We start from the raw sequence: 21,598 nt of genomic DNA, 5'->3' as shown, positions 1-21,598 counted from the left end.
ATGCCTGGTACAAAATTAAAAGTTAAAATATTATAGTTATTAACACTAAAAGCCTGTAGCATATACTTATGCAAATTCACACATAAAAGATATCTCTTTCTATGCAGCTATCACAATTCAGACAAATTACCTTCCCTAACAAAGCACTTCATGAAAAAGGTACATGGTATAATTTGGAAAAACTTAACATTACACTGTGATGTTAAAACAAGAGATCAGAACAAGGAACAACTGTGAGTGCTTTACCTCAGAAGAGGAAAGTAGGAAATAATAGACTGATATATGATCTATAGGAATTCTACACTTAGCAAACAAATAAAACATCAATTAGTGTCTTTAATGATCCCAAACACACATTGTTTTATGTTGACTGGACAGTTTGACCTTATTCATAATATTGTCTCTTTAATCCGTGCTAACATGTACACGTTTGCAACTTCGAAACCCAACATCTCTGTACAGCACACCTTTCTGTGAGAGCTTAGGCAGTACATCCACCTCAGCATCTCTACCATCTTCCAAATTTCTATAGCATTTACAAATGAGTCACTATCTAGCCCATGATGTGACTCGGTGCCTACTTTAAGTTATGGTATAAACTATATACCAAGAGAAACAAGGTAAATATATAATTCAAAGAAGTTAGACACCTCTTAATCATGATATGATAAAAATTCCACAAGGGCTGGAGAGTTGTGGAGCCCTTGCCTGGCATGTATAGGTACTGCCAAAAGGAAAACTAAGGTCTTTCCTAGCACAAGGCTACATTACATTCCACTTTCTATCACCACAGCATAGTTAGCCCACAGTCCCACAGCATATAACTGTTACAACACAGTATCTATCCTCCTGTGCCTCATTTCTTCCATTTATCATCATGTATTGAGATATAACCAATTTATTGATATGCATTGGGCCCTGAGTGGTGTTCATTTCTGCTAGCATGTCACGATTTGCTCCCCTTTTTATCCTACTGATGAACATATGGGTTGCTCCCAGTCGGGGGCTATCATGAGTAAAGTTTTTACAACCATTTTAATCATTCTTTTTATAGACAACATACACCTTCACTTCTCTTGTGTAGAGAGGGGTAAAAGTATTAGGTTATATGGTTATGTGTTTAACTTGATTACAACTCATAAAGTAAATACACCATTTTATATTCATAACTAGATATATATTATCAATACTCAATTTCCTTGTCAATTCTTCAATATTAAGGCTTTATGCGGAAACTTGGGGAAGAGAATTCTGAGAGGTGTGAACTATTGTTTGTTGTCTTTTTTGTAGGTGATGTATCTTTTTTTTTTTTTTTTTAAGTTTGAGGGCTTGCCTCAGACTTACCATCTAGCTAAGACTGGCCTGGAATACTGCCTTTTTCCTCTACCTTGCAAGGGCTGGGATTACAGGCATATACTATCACATGCAGCTAGTTTACTGTTATTTTGGTTTTCATTTCCCTTTAAGAATGCTGTGTCTCTTGTTAGATGCATCTTGGTCAAACAAGAATTGTTTCCTCAAGTTCTTCAGTTATTTTCTTAATCGAGTTTTTGTCTTTATTATACTTGAAATTCTTTAACAGATGGATAGAGTGTCTTAGGTACTTTTCTATTGCTATGTAAAACACCAGACCAAGGCAACCTATAAAAAGAAAACATTTCATTTGGGGGTTACAGTTCCAGAGGGTTAGAATCCATGACCATCAAGGTGGAAACATGGCAGCAGGTGAGTAGGTATGGCACTGGAGCAGTAGATAAGAGCTCACAGCTTGAGATGCAACCATGAGGCAGAGAGAATGGGAATCCTATGGGCAAAAGTCATTTGCCCTCAATGACACCTCCTCTTGCAAAGCCACACCGCCCAAACTGTTCCACTAACTGGGATCAAGCATTCAAACACAAGCACCTAAGGGAGTCATTCTCATTCAAACCACCACACATAGTGTGAATATTTCCTTCGAACTATGTCAGCAGTGTCTAATGAAAGGCAGAAGTATAAATTTAATAAGGCCCAATAATAATTTTTTCTTTTATCATTAGTGTATTTTGCATCCTAAGAAATCATCAACTATCCACAGTTGGGAAGACATTCTGTTTTTCCCTATAAGCGTTGCTGTAACCGTTTTACAGATTTATAGTACAGAGTATCGTGAACTATTTTGCTGATAGCCATCTGCAAAAAAAAAAACCAAAATACTATGTAAACATTGATAATTGATTCATAAATATTCTGTGGGTCAGAAAACTGTATTTTCTGACAAAAAAAAAGTCTCTAGAAGGGCCTATGCTCAGCCTCATAACAACTTGTACAGAAAACACACCGAGGAATGAAGTCAAACAGGATTCAGGCTGAAGAGAATGCAGAGTAGTTAAAGGGCTTGCTGCTCTCACAGAGGACCCAAGTTCCCAGCACTAGTGTCAGGAGACTCACAACTGCCAGGAACTCAAACTCCAGGGAATCTGACACACTCTTCAGGTGTATACTTGCATGCATGCACACACGGGCGCGTGCGCATACACACACACACACACAAAACAACAACAACAACAAAAAAGCAGATGTACATTTTAGTTAGGCACTTGGGAAACAGGGGGAATCAGATCTCTGAGTCTGAGGCCAGACTAGTCTGCATATAGCAAGTTCCAGGCTAGCCACAGATACAGTGGATTTTTTAAGAACCAGAAATAAGAAACAGAACAAGGTGACAACCAAGAAGCATCTATTTAGAATAAGAGCCATGGCTGGCCCAGCCCCAGGGTAAGCTTTTCACTAAGACTGGGAATCCAAAGTTCCAGTTCATATACATCAGCAGTTTAACCCAATACAGTTTACATTAGAATAATTACTACGTCATTGATGTGGACTGCATTCTATATGAATTAGGCTCCACAACAGAGAACAGCAGCTCTGATCAAGACTTGACAGTGAGTACGATGTGTTTCAAGATCTGTTCTCTGTGGCCTGAGTCATCAATGGTCTCTTATAAGGTTTAGATGTTCCTGTATTTCTTCTTGAAAAATTATCAACTTAAAACATAAAGAGGATTATTTCTGATATTCAGATAAAGATGTCATTATTCATAAAACATGTTAAATTAGAGCATTTCAAACTATTTTCTAGAGATTCATTGTGAAGTTAAAAGCATTATAAGAGTCACTGGGTTTTGGAAAAATGAATACGTTTAGTAGAGCAATAGAGCACACATACAAAGATTAAGAGCACTGTTCCAAAGAGCTGTGTTTTGACAGCTGTTCCCTGTACTGAGCCTTGTTTAGCAAGGTCCACTTCTTATCCCAGTTTGGCGCTGAGCTTCTTGCACGGCAGCTGGTAAGTTATCATGGGAAACATTCTGTCAAGCAAAGGCCCATGAACTTGTGTGTACTAGAATCTGTTGTCTTCAACAACTCTCTAAACCAGCATTCCTTCAAGATAGCCAATAAACTGCTCAGAATTTAGGATGACAGATAAAATGGGAATGTAGCATATGAGCCTGAGCCTATTCCTTTAAAAGAGAAAGAGAAGCATTTAATTTCCTGTTCTCAAGTATTTCAATTATCAGCATTTCCTTAACAGTAGTTATTGTTATGCCTTTCTTTACATACAATCCTTTTCACAGCCAAAGGGCAAAGTGTAAAGGAAGCAAAACCTCTCAGGAAGGATTATTGTCTTCAACCAAATATATATGTGCTTTATGATTTCAGTCAAAATAGTTTGCTATTCAACAGCATAAGAAAAGTGTCCATGCAATAAATGTATTTGAATGAGCTACCCACATATTAAATTAGGAAAATCAGATTTTACAAGATAAAAATAACTCATCAACATTAGCTATGAAGAAAATCCAAACTCCCTCTATAATCCACCCTGAACCATGTTGACGCCTCCTCGAGAGGCTACAGGAGGCCTTGTTTCCCTGGACCAAGTCCCAGAGCCTTGCTGCTACTGCCAGAACACCTTCCCACTCATTGGTTCACGCCATCCACCCATTCACTGCACCAGAATGTTAAATATTAAATAATTAATTAACATGGAACAAGGCATCCCCTAGTTCATATAGCTAACACTAATGTTGAAATCAGAAATGCAACAAAGAAAAAAACTACATTATTATGTAGGTATTTTAGTTTGTTCATTTATTCAGAAAAAAAAATACTTCTATCTACTTTGTGTTATACATATTACCCAAAGTTTCTCTTGTCAGGTATTTCAAAGTACATTCAATGACAGGGCTCAACCATTATACCAGCTTGTTCACATTTTTATTTTGATAAATTCATGTTGTCTTTGTGTGCTGTGAGAGTGTAGTGGCTGCTGGGAACCAAAGCCAGGACTCTGTGCATGCTAAACACATGCTCTAACACTGAGCTACATCCCCAGCCTTCTTGTTTTCATTTTCATAGAATATTGTCAATACTCAAAAACTGAGGCTATGAAGGGAAATCTTACTAACAGAAATCCAACAGGCCTTTACAAAGTGTGCAGAACCATCATCAGAATACAGTTTCTACAGCAATACTGTACCATAAAGAAAAGTACTGGGGTGAAAGAAGGTGCTGAAAGCAGGGGAAGTAACCTGGAATTAAACTGAAGTGCCCTCCGCAGGCTTGGGACAGCCTATGCCTTGGGCCTTGGAACTACTGCAATGAAGTTCGAAAAAGCCTCTTTGTCTTTTCTGACACCTTCAGTTCCTAGGGCCACAAGAGATGGTTCCAAGCCTTTCCCTAGTCCCCTGAAAATGTCATATACACCTCTAATTTTAGGTATTCCAACTTATTTTTATCTGTCAGGAGAAACATTTATTTCTACAAAACTACAACCATATACGACCTTTCAAACCAGAAGAGTTCCTAGTGAGGCTATTCCCTTGTCCCCCTGGGACACTGTTTAGAAAGCCCTGAAGGTTGGCTCAGATAAGCCAGCTATATGCTGCCTATTACACAGAGAGGATTCCTGAATATACATACTACAAACCATCACCACCAGTCTGAGGAGAGGTAGGAGATATGGATAGGAAGGGCCTGCAAGTGCGCACTTATGAGGGTAAGAAGGGAGACTCGAAAGCATTTCAGGACATCAGACGTAAACAAATGAGTAAAAACAAGCAGGTAACAGGCAAGGTTTGCAGGCAAAAGCCTTTAACGTGAAGACTCAGGAGGTAGAAGCAGGAGGATCTCTGTGAATATGAAGTAGCCTGGTCTATGTATTAAGTTTCAAGCCAGCTAGGGTTTACAGTGAGATACTGTCTTAAACAAACAGGTAATATGCTGAAAGGTATGAAATCGGTCCGTGGAATTTCTGCTTTTTGAAAAATATCTTAGAGATTCCATACCTGCATTTGAAAAAAAAAAAAATGAAAGACTCAGTTTCTTTCATCTCCTCCACTTTGAGAGTGTATGCAGATGTGTGCAACATGTAATTGGGTAACACAGTGAGTGTATAAATGTAGATGTGTGCATGCGAAGGCTTGCATGTGGAGGTCAGAGGACAACCTCAAGTGTTCCAACTTGCTTGACAAGGGGTATTTTTTATTGTTTTTCCACTGTATATGCCAGGTTAAATGACCCTTGAACTTCCAGGTATTCCCATGTTTCCACTTCTAATCTCCCCATAGGGCTGCTGGAAACACAAAGCTGTCTTTTACATCAGTTCTGGGGATTCAAACTCAGTCTCAAAAATACTGCATCAAGCATTATATTCCATAAGTATCTCATTGCTCCACCACCTTCCCTCATTCATTCTTACACTGTGCTAGGCATTACCATAAAACACGGGTCCAATTATCACCAGACCTATGACCCTGGAGAAAGACGCCAGTAAACAAGTAACTCACAGCATCAAGAAGAGCTTTGAGAGGGGAGGACAGGCACAAAAACAGCCAACTGCTTCCCAGGTAAACCATCTGGAGCACCTCAGTATCACTATGTCAGAACCTGGTTTGTGATGATAGCATGCTGCTGTGCGAAGGACAGGGTCAGAACCATGCTTTGATGCAGAAAGTAGATACAGACAAGGTTGGGGCCTCCTGTGATGGAAACAGTAAAACCCCTCCTTAAAAGAGAAAAATCTGCCGGGCGGTGGTGGCGCATGCCTTTAATCCCAGCACTCGGGAGGCAGAGCCAGGCGGATCTCTGTGAGTTCGAGGCCAGCCTGGTCTACAGAGTGAGATCCAGGAAAGGCACAAAGCTACACAGTGAAACCCTGTCTCGGAAAAACGAGAGAGAGAGAGAGAGAGAGAGAGAGAGAGAGAGAGAGAAATCTGCTTTAAAACCTAAAGACCTGAGGAAAAAACAGGGAGGAAACTGATGACATTGGGAATGTAAGGAAATGGGTAGAAAACTGTCCCCCAGTAAGCTATGAGCTTACAAATGTCAATGGCCTCAGCCCTCAGCAGTTCTTAACTGGCACCCACTGAAGGAAGAGGAGTTCTTTTCCTTCAGGCGGGGTAACTTTCCAACTTTCTCCTCCAGGAACTGCAAGACTGCCTGCCCCGCCCTCAGGCATCTCCTCCCCCTCCTTCCTTTCCTCTTTACAGGGACTCTCTGCTTCCTTGAAGGGACTCTGGCTCCACACCTCAGCAGCCATTTTATACTAAAAAAGCAGGCTGGAGGCAGGATACAGCGTGGGAACCAAGTGGATGAGAAGTCAGTTGAGATGGCTAAGAATACTACAGACCAGGACAGAAGAGCTGTGAAGTGAGGCAGGCAGAGACAGGAAGAGTCCAGGGAAATTTTCCAAGGCATGGTGAAAGCCTGGGTGGGAGGTCATGGGGAGGACACACTGCCTGAAGGACAGGCAGAGGCAGTGCATAGAAAGGATACAGACAGTGTGAGGAGGAAGCTGGGCTGGGGCAGCAGTCACCAGCAGGCAGGGTTTGAGATCTGGGTTTTCCTCTAAGACTGGGTCAACTGTAACCCCAAAGAGAGATGGGAACAGAGAGGGAAAACCGGGACACTCTTCATGATGACTGAAGGAAGGCTTTCAGTAATGAAGCCACAACCCGAGGAGCAACTATTTCACTGGAAAGATACTGATTACATCTAATCCATATAAGAAAACCCTTCACTCTGGCTGAGGCTCAGCTGAGTGTACAATCACTTTGTACAATCATAAGCCAACTAGCAAGTTTCTGTTTAAATTTCTGAGACTGTAAGACGTTTTTAATCCAAGCCTTTTTCTTTTCTGACAAAATGCACTGCTATTGTTTTCCCTGATGGAAAGTTCAGTTCCTAGGACAGTCCATCCAAAGATGACTTAAATTTTAGGCTATATGAGCACCAATTTTTTGATGCACAACAAACAAATAATTTCTAAGTAAGGGAACAGATCACAGCGGCAGTGTATAGACAAAGCCCAAAATCTAGCCTTTGAAGGAGAAAGTGGAAAGAACCCATAAAGGACTGGCATGTCCTGATGCCTTTCTTCAACTAACTGGTAGGCAGCTGCTCAAAAGAAAAGGGGAGAGTTCCCAAACATCACAGAGAAAAGCACCCAGGGGGTGGAGTATGGGAATCCAAGAGGAGACCCCACTGGATCCATGATTTTCTATGTTTAAAGACTGCTCATGGACAGCTGGCCACACTAACATCAACATTGCTCTGTGAGCATTACCTCCCTAAATTCTTTCCACAACCCCATGGGATGCAGAGAATTTTTTTGCCAGTTTACTGATGCATAGAGTGTCTTACCCAGTGAGTTAGCTGAGGAACAGGGATGGTGTGTTTGAGTCTAGCAATTCCAACCCTTAACCTCTGCAGTGTATTAATCCCTGAGAAATGAGGTCTTACTCACAGGGTATATTAAATCAATTTGTTCTCCATTTCTTTCTTTCAAACACCATTAAAGGGAACATTAAAAGTTTCACTTAGTGTTCTAAGAAATAGTTCTAAGGAAATTTAATTAATGGTGAAACATTTAAAGCTTTGATAGTTGGCAAAGTTGATATGACCCATGATGCTGTTAAACCCAAGATCAAAGTCCGGACTAACTTCACAAACAAATGCTATTTATAAGTAGTGGATATTTTGTCAGCCCTTGTTAGGATAATGAACTGAGTGGATATTTTGTCAGCTCTTGTTAGGATAATGAACTGTGAGTGCCACATTTGTTTATATCCTTCTTGTTTGAGATGCTTATAAATTTCCAGCACTAAAAATGTAGTGTCATGCAGTTTGAACTCAAGCAGAGGCCCAGAATGCTAAGGAAAGTTGAGAAGACTCCAATCGGCAGACAGTTTGGGCCGTTTCAGTCTAGTAACATTGAAATGAACACAATTCCAGGTGACTCACTAAAGGACACTGTGCTGTCCTAGAGGTCCAGGGCCTGCAGCTGATTTACCTTTGCACCTACTTCTACCATGCAGAGACACCACGATCCTCATTCATCATGCTGACACACTCACACAGGGCTTTTCTTACACTACCATCTACCATCCATCTGCTACAGTGAGTCTTCCTAATTGTAGAGAAAGCAAGTTTAAGGACAAAGAGCCCCAACATCACTTGTCGAAGCTCAAATCCTCAGGGTACAACCTCATGCAAGACAATGTTTCCCCTGTGGAACCTCACTGACCTCGTGGTTTAGCTAAGGGGACATTGAAAGCACCTACCCTGTACACTGCCAGATTTTAATGAAGTAGTACAAATAAGGGATTTAACACAGCAGCTAGCTATGTGCCATGTACACTACTGAAGAAGTCTTAGGTATCATTTTCCTAGTGTGTGATTGGAGGATAAAAACACCTTCCAGTGTCAAAGTCACCAAGTGAGTTTCTAATTAATTAACTAACTAATTAATTAATAAGGCTCTTTGAGACAAGGCCTGTCTATGTAGTTTTGGCTGGCCTAGAACACGCCATGTCGACCAGGTTAATTTCAAACACAGCTATCCACCTGCCTCTGCCTCCCAAGTGTGGACTTAAAGGCACGACACACTATGCTCCAGTGACTTCATATTTTAGCTTACTATTCACGGCATAGTAACTGGTTACCCGAGGATAAATTTGATGGGATCTTCTTCTTTTTCTATTTTATTTACACAGCTCATGCAATCTTTTGTAAATGTGGGGGAAAGTAAGTTTTTTAGAGTAAAATCACACTCACCAATCCCTTTCACACTATTGGTACAGGGATCACAAAGAGGCACTACCATTTCTTAGCTTTGGTGGAGCAAGCAGGGGCCTACTGCTCCAGCCAGATGTCAGGGCCACCCATCGGTCCATTTGTTTTATTCATCACAGGGCCTAGTATCACCAGTGGGGCCAGGATGTAAACCGCTGCCTCACAAATGCTGGAGGCAAACTACATCCCAAAGCTATTGAAAAACTGAAAATAATCACAACTCAAAATACGGTGACTATAGTAGGGTGAGTTCTAAAACAGAAGTGCTCTGTTCCTATGACAACACTTAGCCAGGGGCTCACCAATCTCTTGTATTACAAATAACATTATTTATAAATTTATTCTGGCTTCCATCGAACTCTGAAGTCTGTTCTCAAGCCAAAACTGCAGAAAACCACTGATTTAACAGTGATTCTCAAGTGTTGACACGTTTTTAATTATGACTCCTAGGGCCCATCCCTGAAGCAGGTTTCTGGAGTGTCAGAATGCAACAGTCCTCAAGAATGTCAATTCCAGCAATGTTTTAGACAGTACCAGTCCTGCTCAGACCCAGGGCTGACAGTTACCATTACGTTAGAGAATGATATGGGCATTGAGGCTTTATTCTGAAGGGAAGCAACCAGTCCCAAATAGAGAGGATTTAAAGAAAACAAATGTCCACTCTCTACTTTACTTCTAGCATGCCACCATTTCCTCCACGGTCAATAATTCCAGGCAGGCTATACCTAACAGTTCAATTCACTTCCAAAAATATTTGTTGAAGTCCTTATGTTCCAAAGCAGCACAATGGCTACATAGGAGGGTGCTTGCCACAAAGCCCGAGTTTGATCCATGGATCTACGTCGTGGAAAGAGGAAACTAACTCCTACCAGCTGTCCTCTGACCTCCATCTGTATGTGTAGCTGGAGAATTTTTCTCCAGCTCCCACCGCCAAGTCCCGCCAGACCCGGAGCCCACTTACAAAATAAACACACAGACTCTTACATTATTTAAACTGCTTGGCCATTAGCTCAGGCCTATCACTGTCTAGCTCTCACTCTTATATTCAGCCCATTTCTATTAATCTTTACTTTGCCACTTGGCTCATGGCTTACTGGTACTTTACATCTTCCTTGTCTTGGCGGTGGCTCCAGCCGGTCTCCCTTTCCTTCCTCCTTCCTCAATTCTCCTCTCTCCCTTGTCCCGCCTATACTTCCTGCCTGGTCACTGGCCAATCAGTGCTTTATTTATATAAAGCAATATCCACAGCAGTATGCTGCGGTGTGTGTGTGTGCAAACACACACACTGATACACACACACTAAATTAAATGTAAAATAATGTTTTTTAAAACCTTTAAAAGTACCTTATAGGGGCTGGAGAGATGGCTCAGAGGTTAAGAGCACTGGCTGGTTTTCCAGAGGTCCTGAGTTCAATTCCCAGCAACCACATGGTGGCTCACAACCATCTATAATGAGATCTGGTGCCCTCTTCTGGCCCGCAGGCAGAACACTACATACAAAATAAATCTTTAAAAAAAATTTAAAATGTACCTTATAGCCCATTAGATGGCATTAGAACTAGTTTGAGTATTAGCACAAAACAGCAGCCATTTATGAAACCTCAATCACTAGCCCCCTACTTCACCCAATACATACACACACCTTTTTTGTGGGGATAGTCTCCCCATCACTTCTATGTGCAAAATACCTTCCTAATCTCTCCTATGTGCAGGTGCTTTCAAATGTGGGCAGGGACCACTACAATGTAGCTTGGAAACTTACGCCATCTTGAATCAGAACTTACTACATAAATACATATTGAAGATCAATATGCCCCTCCCCCAAAAATCAAAGCCTTTGCCACTTGACCACTGACTATGGAGTGATCACCAGGCAGTTCCTCCTCTGCAACACGTAAATACATGGTAATTCAGAGAGCAGCCTGAGGAACCAGGAACCGGGAGAGCCACAGAACAACTGCGATGCACTTGAAATGAGGAAATGGTGACTGGCAAGTTTATTAAAGCAAGAATGGCACTTTAAAGAAATATAGTCATTTACAAGGTAAAAAACAGAGGTTATTACTTTTTAGGGATTAGGCCCTAATGTTCCTACTGAGAAAAGCAATCAACAGAGGGCAAAGCTGGTACATTCTGGGCTGTGCTTTGGGAAGATGTCATTAGAAACAGGCTGTAATAAGACTTTGGACCTCGGGTCACAGGAAATGAGCAGTGATCATGAGCTTGTAATGTTTTCGCACAGTGTCAAACAATTTCCTCAGGTTCCTTTCTCCACTTTCATACAGAGAGCCTGAACTCTTCACGCCCAGCAATACTCCTGTGACCTGACACCCACCTTCCCAGGCCAACCAAGCATCACACAGTGAAGCAAGCAGAAGGCTGTACTTGATCAGTGAAATGCAAAGTGTTAGGAACACACCTGTACACATACACACACACACACACACACACACACACACACACACACACACACACACACACACACACACCCTCTACAGAGTTTACAAAACTCATTTATATATTATAACAAAAGGGTCTATCACACATCAAAACCAGGATTTGTTCCAAAACATTACAATTAAGACCTAAATCTTAGAGAAAGGAAAGCTCAGAGGAGGGAGAATCACAACAGAGCAGAGCACAGGAAGAAGGTGGGCAACCACTGTAGACATTCGTCTTTTAGGCTCTGGTTCGGAAATGCTATGGACTTCTCAAGTACTAGATGAAAGAATCCGACAGAGTATCTATACATCAAACACTTTCAGCAAAGTGGCTCCTGGTACATGTCAACCCTGAATGACAACAGCACTCACTATATAAGGAAGGCAGATCTGCCTTGAGGTCCATCTAGGCATCAGTGAAGTGCTGGCCCTTCAAAATATTTTAGTTTCCAAAAATCCTGTTCCAACTCTCCCGAGTGTACCGATCTTGGGTGAACACGTCCTCTGGTTTGCCCAAGACAGACCAGCTCACTTCTGCTGTTTCACACTCCATGTTATCCTAGTCATCAAGTCCCTCCATTTTCTTCTCTTGGTGAGGCCTGTCTGTGGTGGGTGAATCTTTCCAATTCATTCCTGGGCTTTATAGCAAGCACACCTCCTCAAATCCTGAAGGCATAAAGAAAAGCTAAGTTTGGTTCAAAGAGAGCTTCTACTTCCAAAAGAAAGCCACATGCTGCACACATAGCCACTGAGGTCCACAGAAGGGTAAACAGACCAACACTATCCTCTCTCTCAGCCCACTTACTAACACTCCTTGTTTTTTGTACATTTAAAATATGTCAATTACTGAATGCTCTTAAAAACCATTTTTTTAAAAAAAACGTATTTAATACTGGCGATAAATTATACAATGAACAGATGCGTAAAGGTGTATGTATCACTTAGGGAAATAAGAAATAAACACTGTGGTGGTGATTTGAAAAGGCCAAGATTCTAGTGGCTGCATTAACTGACCCCCATTGCTTACACATGCACACACAGAGCTGACCCAATGGCTTTTCTGCAAGTCCAAGCCCATCTCAGACATGCATGAAGTATGTAACAGTGTCAATGAGAAACTACAACTTCACCTCAAATAGAAAAGGAGACAGTTTATTCTAACCAAGTATGAGTCACATGGCCAGGGTATACAGATTCCAGTTATTCTATATTATATGTCAACTATGGCACCAGTTTCATAAAGGTTTTAGAGTTACAGAACAAAGAAGTTCATAAATAAAGACACTTCAGCACATGTGAAAACATCAGGCAAGCCAGTAACAGTAAAGCAGGGAATCCACCGTAAATAGGCCTCAGATACTATTCTTAGCCTTTGGTTGGTGGAACTAGTAGTCTGTTCATTCATCCCAAAAAGGTTGTGCCTAATAGACACAAGAATATTAGTCAAACACAGAGGTGGGCAAGGAATGTCTGATAAGGGGCTCAAGACAGCCCAAGATAAACCATAATTAGACTCTGAGCCTGCAACATTCCAACCTCCCCACATCCACTGAAGTGCTACTGAGTCAATGGGCTTTGCAGAAGGTTCCCTTGAAGGAATAATTATTTCCAGGAACCTCTGTACAGACTGTAAACATGAATTCCAAATATTGCGAGAGAGATACAAGATAGGTGTTCAAGCAAAAAATCTGATTCCAAAAAGTTGTCCTCAATGTCAAATTACCACGTGTCCCAGAATCCACTGGTTGTTCAACTTCAAATATGCAGACCTACGAAGACAGCTGACCACACCAGCACCTTGCACTGCATAGTCAGGGAACAAGAGTGGGAAGGGAAATCCCAACCTCTTGGTCACATGACAAAGCGGAGATCTGCAGACCCCACTACACCATCAGTCATGGTGAAAAGGTTCCCCAAACCAGAAGAAAACAAGCTTTATTTAACTGTCTGTTCTACTAGAGTTTTGCATATTCTAAATAAGCAATCTAATACATTCTTTCTCTATTACGATCACCTCAATTTCTAAATGTCAATCAATGCCTTTGAGTTACAAAAACATCTGTGAAGCCCATGACTGGGACTTGCAGGCTGGGCTCAGTCTAGATAATGGCATTTTCAGAACAATACTGCTTCAAACTATTTTCCATTGCCTCAAAGAACCACAGTAATACTTAGGGCAGCAACCACACAGCCTCCTCAGCCGAAGGTATAAGCTCATTTACTTCATTTATGTGACTTCTGTTTAAGACTACAATTTAAAAAGGGATGGGAATGCTTACTCAAAACAAAAGTACACACCCAGTCTACAAGCACACACAAAGACACACGTGTGCCCATTGATACATTGTCTTATAGCATGTTTCTAGAACCAGGGAATCTTTATGAACATTTTAGACTACTACAGGAACTAGCAGGGGAAATGAAAAACTAAAGGAGAAAAATGATCCCGAACTTTTCATTAAGTGAAACCACATCAGAGCCCATGAACATCTCAGTATCATCCCACCATCTCTATTCACCCACCCACTCTGAGCATCCACTCCTCAGAGCACCCTAAAAGTAATAACCTGAGGGTCTAAAGAACTTGCTCCTATCTTGCTTGAAGATCCTTCTGATTCATCTCATGGTGGCTTTAAGCAGTTTTTGCCTCTTGATTAGGAAAAAATGAGTCACACAAATTAGCCTGTAAACACACCAAAACATCCAAGGACAGATAGTGAAATGGTATGATGCTCAATTTGTACCTTTGCTATCTAGGTCCATCCAAAGCAGAGCTTCATGGGCCAGTGAGATTGCTCAGAGAGTAAAGGAGTTGCTAAACAGGCCTGATGACTTGAATTCAATCCCCAGAGCTCATGTGAAGGTAGAAGGAAAAAAACTAATTCCTTAAAGTTGTTCACTGACCTCTACATGCACACTGTGACATGTACACACACACACACACGTCGGGGGAGGGAAAGAGAGAGAATAAATACTATTTTAAAAATAGAACTTCATGTCAGGGAAACTAAAATTGAATTTAAAAAAAAGTTCTATATACATAAGGTACTTAAAGGGAATAAGAGGAAGGAAGGAAAAGGATCCATGGACAGAAGGTGGCCTAAGCATTGATCTGAAAAGCACTGTTCTGTTGAACCATAAATGCTAGATTTAACTGCCTTTTCAACGCCATGCTTTCTTGAAGCAATCATTCTTTACCTCTTAGGAATGGTAGGCAACACTGCAACACATATTCTTTTCATTTTTTCATAGGATCATATGATGAGGGCAATACATATTTGCTCTTCTAAGTGCCCAACACTCACAATAATCCTCACAAGAACGTTCTGAGGTAGCGATCATCACTCCTTGTGTATAGGGGATAATCTATAAAGAGCTGAAGCACAGAGGAGTAAAGTAATGCTCCCAAGCACAGACAGCAATGTGTGGCCAAGACAGTTTCCTAACTAAAAACCTTTATTCTGGAGACTGTGCTCCTAACCGCACAAACATACTGCCTCTCAGATCATTAAGAATACAGATCAACAACCGCTCCGACTGTCTAAAAACCAATACGAAAGAGGAAGATCCTGTGTAAGTATTTAAACTGCAACAAGCCAACTGGCAACAGTGCAAGGACTAACCTGGAGTTAGAGATGACATGTCACAGAGAAAGGGGAGATACACACCTCCTGGGCAAGGTCTCTTAGCAACCACTCCAGTGGTTCTGAGCAAACAGATGGAAAATGTGAGCAACTCTGCTGCCCACTTTTCTCAAAGGACCCTGATTCCTATTGTTGGAGGAGGCTCTGCTTTGAGCTACCTCTTTATTTTCTTCTGCTGCCTTCAACAGAAGTTTAAACACCCTAAGTCCTCACAAACCACAAAGACTTTGTAATACGGGCCCAGTATGTGGTCTCTGATTTGGCAGAAAGTGAGAGATTACTTAGTAAATTCAAGTATCACTTTTTCCCTATGGCCCACGTGGGAGGGAGCTGTCTAAAAGGGTTTTCAGCACTGTGCAATACTGCTGCACCACACATTTCACCAAAGAAACAGTGTTATGTAAGAAAAACGGTGACAACCCATAACAGTATCAAGAGGCCCTGCTTTTACTGACCACCTATTCTGGCTAGACATCACAGTTAAGACAATACACCATGCTTCCTGTGAATGTTCTAGCAACCGTAACAAGGGAGGTAGCACTATTTTACATATAAGGAAAAAGAGATTTAGAGAAAACATACAACAAGCTCATGATTCTCTGTAACTCAGGATCTGGGGCAACTTCTGAACCCAAATGGGACTTTGCTAGCAGACAAGTTCCAAGCAGGAAGGGAAGAATGAAAAGGTAGTTTGGAAGCATCCACATAGCATGTGGAAGACTTTAAGAGGCCACTATGACTATAAATGGCTAAAAGCAAAGTACCTAAGACCAGTCAATTACAAGTTTTCTGCTGTGAAATACAGGAGAAAATGATTAACCACAAGGATTTGTCAAAACAAGTTTCTATTGAGCACTAATACTAGGAAGCCTTGATCCGATGATGTGCGTGTGTGCATGTGTGTGTGTGTGTGTGTGTGTGTGTGTGTGTGTGTATAAATTGATGTGGGATGGTCTATATGTCAAATGTGTTGCTGATTGGTCAATGAATAAATCACTGATTGGCAGTGGCCAGGCAGGAAGTATAGGCAGGACTAACAGAGAGGAAAATTGAGAGAACAGGAAGCTGGGGAGGGAGACACTGCCAGCCGCCATCAGGACAAGGAAGATGTAAGGTACCGGTAAGCCACAAGCCACGTGGCAAGGTATAGATTAATAGAAATGGATTAATTTAAGCTGTAAGAACAGTTAGCAAGAAGCCTGCCACGGCCATACAGTTTGTAACCAAAATAAGTCTCTGTGTTTACTTGATCGGGTTTGAGCGGCTTGGGACCGGCGGGTGAGAGAGATTTGTCCTGACTGTGGGCCAGGCAGAAAAACTTAAGCAACAATAAATGAACTGGATTGAACACTTTCAGGTAAAATATAATATTAAAATATAAGAGCTAAGATTTACATACAGGCTGAGTATCTCTTAGTCATGAACTAGGAGTGCTTTTAAAATTTCAGATATTTGAGATTGTGTGTGTTTGTGTGTGTGTGTGTGTGTGTGTGTGTGTGTTTGTGTGTGTGTGTGTGTGTAAGAATGAGAAACCCAGGAATGTAACCCAATTCCAAACCCAAAATTAAGTTTTACATACCTCTTAAACATATAACCTGAAGGTAATTTTACATTGTATATCTAGTGAAACTATGCTGTACAGGGTCTCATCACATGAAGTCACATGTGAAATCTTTCATTGTATTTTGTCAAAAAGTTTGTGATTTTGGAGCACCTAAGATTGCAAACATAAAATATACTCAAAACTGTAGTATATTTACATATCTAACTAATGTATATGTGAAATGGCCACCTGAATGAGAGAGTGAGTGTCATCTCCTGTACATTGGGCAAGGCTTACCTGGTCACTGGAGGCAAATGGGCAAGTGCAATGCTTAGAAATCAAGTCAAGAGCCTTGGCCAGAGATAATAGTCACCCTGCTCTAGCAATGTGGACAAAGTATGCCAACTTCTCTGAAATAGTGGATCTAGAGTAACAGAGAATAAAGTTGAATACTCATTTTCCCCATAAAAAATGTCAACATAAACCACAGAGCCTCAAACTACAATTATGTAGAAAGAGAGAGGTTGCTAGCTAAAAGGAAAGTGGCTACTAAGGCTGGAAGGAGTATGATCTGCTGTTTTCATCCTGAATTCCATCAAATTATTTGACTTCTTGAAGAACATAAATGCATGGCTTGGATTGACATTTTAAATCAGTTTAATATTTATTAAGAGAAAGCAAAAAGGACTGAGAATCAGAGTTTCTTAGATGGGAGAATCATGAAGCTGTCAGTAGTTAAAGGCCAGCTACCTTCCTGTACTAGAAAGACTTCTTTTCTCTGCTAGTCTCAAGGACCAGGTCCACAGAATGATAAGCAAGGGACAGTGATCCACATCCAGGAAGCCAATCTGAGCAGCCTGTGGGTACTGTCCCTCCTCCAAGCCAGAGTAGCCAAATGACTTCATGAATCAGATTGAGAAGGGACCGGCAGAAGACCTTTCTTTCCCCAAAACCAGCAGAAACCCCAATTACCATCTGGGACAAAACAAAACCAAGCATAATATAAATGAGGCATCATAGAGTACAGTGGGGTGAGCCACCCCTTCCTTCCTCCATTCTCAGTAGTAAGGTAAGAGAATGGAATAAAAGGAAGAGGATGAGCTGGGCTTTGAGGATGCATAAGACTTCAACAGGTGAGGAACAGACTTTCTTCCAGTGAAGGGTACAAGGAACAGTAGTAGCAAAAGGTATGATATGTTTGGGAAATGGGGTATGGCCTAACTCACATCAAAATGCATACTTCTGGGAACGGGGGGGGGGGGGCGTTGGGGGGAAGGTGAGGGGGACGGGAGGGGGGGAGAACAAGGGAATCCGTGACCGATATGTAGAACTGAATTGTATTGCAAAATAAATTAAAATAAATTAAAAAAAAAAAAAAGAAAAAAAAAATGCATACTTCATGATACTGTTACTCTACTCCATCTTAGGAGTGCGGGTGAAAAGGGAGTCTACTGGGATGGGAGTTAGTACAAGTGATGACTAATATAAAAATTCAGACTGGAGCTTGGCAGTGGTGGCACACACCTTTAATCCTTACTTGGGAGGCAGAGACAGGCGGATCTCTGTGAGTTCCAGGACAGCCTGGTCTACAGAGCAAGTTCTAGGACAGCCAGGGCTACACAGAGAAAGCCTGTCTCAAAAAAAATAAAAAAATTTAAAAAAGGAAAGATTGGACCAAGTAAAACAAAGTAATAAGAGGTGTGCCTCAAATTAGTATTTAAGAATATATTCTCTACCAGGCATGTCCAATTTGTGACCTAGAGGCTGCATGCATCTCAGGTCCAATATTTGTAGGTGATAAGTCATGTGGTAATGTCAAAGGCTAGACACTTCCACATCTCCACATTTAAACCAGCCAATTTTATCTGACATTGGATCTTCAATCCCAAACACCGACATTATCTCACTGGACAGACTTCATGTCCTGTCCCTGGTCATGCAATTCCTTAGCTATGTAACTTTGAACTTGTAAAGTTTATAGATTCCGGTCTCAAGCCCTATCAGTTTTCCCTTCAGTTCACAAAATACAGAACACTTATGAACAGAGATTCTCAACCCCTGTCTTCCTCCTGGCATGTTCATGCAAGGCTGGCTTCTTTCTGCAATGCATCTCTACTCCAAGCCAATGAAAGTGAACCAAGTTTGGGCCACACAATCCAAACTCCTGATCTTAATAAAAATATATGAATCTTACTCAAAGCTTTCTATCTATCTAGGAAAATTCTAGTAGTTAGTGAATTACGGGTGAACAAAGCTACTCCTGCATTTCACACAAGTATTTATATAAAAAAAAGTTATGTTTTATGCTGTAGATCACCAGCCTTCAGAAATAAGTGAGCACATAAACTCTCACTGTGGCTTTCCCAAACATGCAGAAGTGTCATTTACAAAATACATGTTGCAAGCAATACGTGGAAGAGAAACTGAAAACCAACACATCTTAACTTTCATATTCTTTTAATCTCATGCATAAAAAATGGTAAGTAACAAAGACAGAAAAGTCACTGACCAATCATGCCTGCTCTCACAGCTCGAGATCTCGTTAGGACAAAATGATGAAGAACAGCTCATCCAGAGCTGTGTTTGCAACCAACAGCATCTAGCATGATGAAGGTAGCTAGTAAATGTCAGCTGGTTGGCTAGATGGAGAGAGATGAACAGCCTTTTTCTGTTGCTGTTGTTGTAAGGAGAATGAGATACTCTGTATGAGGAGGTAAGGCAAGAGATAGGGGCACTTCTACATGCTAGGCGAAGATGTGTCTGAAGGTAGTGCTTCCAGAGACAGTAAACACTCAGAACAAATCAAAGACCAGCTCATTAGGGTCATGTCATTATCTCAATGTTGTTTAAAAAGATAAACTGTATCAAAGGTTTTCTGTTTGTTTGTCTGCTTAAGATGAGATTAAACACTTACTTTTAAGGTGACTCCATACCATTCAGAATGATATAAATCCCACTTATGAATTACATATAGAATTTTCCACTTGATATTTAAAATCACCATTAAGAGGAGGTTACTGTGCCTAAAAGCACTGAAATAAGGTCTCAAGTTTCTGTATGGCCTCAGGATACACAACAGGCAGAAGGGATGAACGACCATGTGTCGATGGAGAACCCAAAAAGTGGTGTGTACACATGATGCAAAATTATCCAGCCTGAGAAAGGAATGTGATTCTACTACATGCTGCAGCATGCTAAACCAAAATCATAATATACTAAGTGAAATAAGCCATCCAAGAAAGGGCTATGTGATTCTACGTATCTACAGTACCTAGTGACGTCAAAGCCATACAGACAGAAATCAGAGTGGCACTCTCTAGAGAGTAAAAAATAGTTATGTAATTGTGGTAGAGTTTCAGTTTTATAAGATGAAGAGAGTTCTGAAAATGAAGGTAATGGTTTTATGACAGTGTAAGTAAAATTGATGTCACTGAACAGTAGCCTTAGAAATGCTCAAGAGACTGAGTGTGGTGGATTACACCCACAATCCCAGGGCTTAGGATACTGAGGCAGAAGGATCAGGCATCCGGCCTCAGCGCAGAGAGACCCTAATCTCAAAATAATAAATTAATAAAAACCAAACAAACATTCAAGGGCCAGGTGTGGGGCACACACCTCTACCTTCACCATCCAGAGTACTAAGGCACAAGGGCTACAAGCTCTGTGCTTGCTGAGGTCCACAGAGGAAGCTTAAAGGGAGCCTAAAATTCACAACAGGACCATTTCAGAAAACAAAACCGGTCAAGGTGGAATGTTTTGTGTGCATTTTCACAATGCAAAGGAGACGACAATGCTGCCTTAAAGTACAGATCTTTTAAAGTAACTGGAATGCTGAGCAATGGGCAGTGAGGAAGGACTTGTGCGAACCAGAGAAGTCACAGGAAGACAGATTACAGGGAGAGGGGAAGTGAAGACAGCCAGGAGAACCACTTCTTCAATGCATCTGCAAAAGGAGTCACCAGAACAGTCAGTCTGATAGTTGCTTCGGAGATAAGGAAGAGTTTGAGGAACCTTTTCACTTCTCTAAGACAGGGGCAGGAGACAAAATGGAATAAAATAGGAGCTATTTAATCAAGGGTAAAGGAAACAAGGCAGGTCCAACACCGGAAGCCTTCAAATCAGCCCTGAGCACATGGGGGACCTGCGTGCATTGGCACCGAGAGATGGGGTGTTATTGTGCTAATCCAGGGTACAACTAAAGAGTAAAAAACCACGGCAACAATTTGTTAAACACTCAGAATCTACGATCAGGCAACAAGCCAAGATGGAAACAGGAATGTCCAAAATCAGACTGGAGTTGCACTGACAAACGGGAGAAAGTCCCCATGCACCATTAAAGGTTGGTGCAGACTAGGCACCATCAGCATCCAATGCACCCTAGGACAGGACACTCAGGTCCCCAGGGAGACCTCTTAACCACTCTCTGATCATTGATTGCTGCATTGCCAACACAGGTCAAGGCTCCTGTGGATACCCACATGCACAATCCTCCCACTCTACAGCAGAAGTGCACAGGTGTGCTTTACTCCCAGATTAATTTTCGGTTTTCCAGGAAAAAAAAAAAAAGAACTTTCAAGAAGTTAGCTAAATCAGGAGACTCAAATTTTGAAAATGCTTCCAGAGAACGCCGTAGCTATTATTACTACATCCTCACAGAAAAGGTCACAGATAGACATGGGAACAATCCATCCTCCTGCCCGCTGGGTTCCTCTCCCTAGCCACACACCCTCTCACACTGTTCATCCTTGGTCAGGCCAGGAGCATGTGTAACCCTACCCAAATTTACATCAAATCCAACTTATACAAGCACAGATTAGAGCTGACCTTTTAAGGCTAGTGGAAGTCTGTACTGTT

The 21,598-nt window shown here is 41.4% G+C and overlaps 1 protein-coding gene across 9 annotated transcripts in view; it reads right to left on the bottom strand.

Moving 5' to 3' along the window:
• The window catches only part of Med12l (mediator complex subunit 12L), a 341,599-nt gene that overhangs the window by 169,975 nt on the left and 150,026 nt on the right, over window positions 1-21,598 (bottom strand). The window lies entirely within an intron of this gene.

This window comes from Peromyscus californicus, unplaced genomic scaffold (assembly GCF_007827085.1).
Source record: "Peromyscus californicus insignis strain IS unplaced genomic scaffold, ASM782708v3 Scaffold_9__1_contigs__length_137607984, whole genome shotgun sequence".
Classification (NCBI taxonomy): Eukaryota; Metazoa; Chordata; class Mammalia; order Rodentia; family Cricetidae; genus Peromyscus; species Peromyscus californicus.
This window is presented reverse-complemented; position numbering and strand designations above follow the sequence as displayed.